Source organism: Tupaia chinensis, unplaced genomic scaffold (assembly GCF_000334495.1).
Source record: "Tupaia chinensis unplaced genomic scaffold, TupChi_1.0 Scaffold000057_1, whole genome shotgun sequence".
Taxonomy (NCBI): Eukaryota; Metazoa; Chordata; class Mammalia; order Scandentia; family Tupaiidae; genus Tupaia; species Tupaia belangeri.
In genome coordinates this window covers 8830258-8832341 of record NW_006159515.1, presented here as the reverse complement: position 1 = coordinate 8832341, position 2084 = coordinate 8830258, and positions in this window count along the sequence as shown.

Sequence of the window (2084 nt, the reverse complement as noted above, 5' to 3'; positions counted from 1 at the left end):
AAAAATAAAAGAAAAAGAAATAAATTCCACACAGATTAGAAAGACAGAACAACAATGTTGAAAGAAATAAAAGATCTAAGTAAATCAAGGCACACTATATTTATTAAGAAAAGATTAAACATTAAGATGTTAATTCTCTGGAACCAGAAGATGGTACAATGGTTACATCGCTGGACTCCCACACAGCTGATCACAGCTCGAGTCCCAGATGCGGTGGCTTGAAACTCATGCCAGGCGTATGTGCACGCGTACTCAAGATCCTGAGAGGAGATGGAGGAAAAGGGATTGTGGCATGGCATGGCCAACCTCCTTGGGGGGTGATTTCTCACTTTCTGTCTCTCTGTCTCTCCAGCGAGTGCATGTGCCCTATAGCAAAAAATCACTCTAAAAACAAACAAACAAAAAAAGATGTTAATTCTCACAATATTTTTAAGACACATTTTTGCCATAGGGTACATGAGCTTGCTGGAGAGACAGAGAAAGTGAATAAAAAATCATACCACAAGCCCTTCTCTTCTGGGGATTTTGAACACGGACAACACACACCTACACCTGGAGTGAGTTTCAAGCTGCCGGGTCAGGGACTTAAACTACAGTCAGCCATGTGGGAGTTCAGCCCCTTAACCACTATGCCACCTGGAAACTTCAATCAAAATTCTGGTGGGATTTTTTTTGGTGTGTGTGGATAATTTTCAGGCTGATTCTAAAGTTCAGATAAAGAGGCAAAGGAACTAGTTTAAAACAATTTTGATATTTTGATAAAGAGTCACAGATCTAGAGGGACATTTTTTCATTTCACTTTATTTTTTTTTAGAAATTTTATTTGTATTCAGTTTTTGTTTGTTTTGCTATATAAAATGTGTGCTCACTAGAGAGAGACACAGAAAGAGGGAAAGTGAGAAATCGCCCCCACCCCACCCCCTGTGGATGGCCACACCACAATTACTCCTGCTTTAGTCTCCTTTCAGGATTTTGGGCAAACACACACACGTGCCCCAGGTGATTTTCAAGCCACTGGGTCCAAGCATTTTACCATTTAATTATGACTTTTTAAAAAGTTTCTCACTTTATTTTTTTTTAGAAATTTTATTTGTATTCAGTTTTTGTTTGTTTTGCTATATAAAATGGGTGCTCACTAGAGAGAGACACAGAAAGAGGGAAAGTGAGAAATCGCCCCCACCCCACCCCCTGTGGATGGCCACACCACAATTACTCCTGCTTCAGTCTGCTCTCAGGATTTTGGGCAAACACGTACATGTGGCCCAGATGATTTTCAAGCCACTGGGTCCAGCATTTTACCATTTAATTATGACTTTTAAAAAAGTTTCATTTGTGGGCCCAATCATGGTGGTACAGGCAGTAGGGACACTGCTGCGGGATGCTAGAGACCATGTGGGAAGGCTCCAGGTTCAAGTCCTGCGTCTACCTCAACATGCCAGGATATTTATCCTTTCCATGAGAGACAGCACCTCCAACAAGGTCTTGGGGAAGTTGTTAAATAAATCTGGTAAAGAAACTATCGTAAACATTATTTCTCTATAGCCAAAATAATTTTAGAAAAAGCAGGTATGTACCTGAATATAATGACGAAGAACATATAGAATTTCCCCACTGTGATATTTTTCAGACAATACTTTGTGAAACTGACCAAATGCTCTGGTACCCACTTCTGCATAGAGAATAATCACTGGTAAGTTCTCTTTGTTTGTGGGAAATATATGATCTCCTTTAAACAGAAAAGGTCTGGGCCTAAAATGAAAACAAAACACAGTTCTAAAAAATTGAAAGTCAATAGCTTAACAAAAACACATCATGACACTTGATCATTTCTGCTTGTCATAGTTCATAATATACATACACACACACACACATATCCCTTAAATTTCCCATGTTACCCTGTGCACAAAGTCTAAGTGACAGAAAATAAAATTTGGTTAACCCAAAATTGATTTCTAAAAATACTTTATTTTCTAATAAGGTTCACTATCTTTCAATTATAACATATACATAAATTTCAATAAATACGACTTATACTTTAATTAGAATATATTTTTTATTATAGCTCATATTTCTGAAAATAGGTT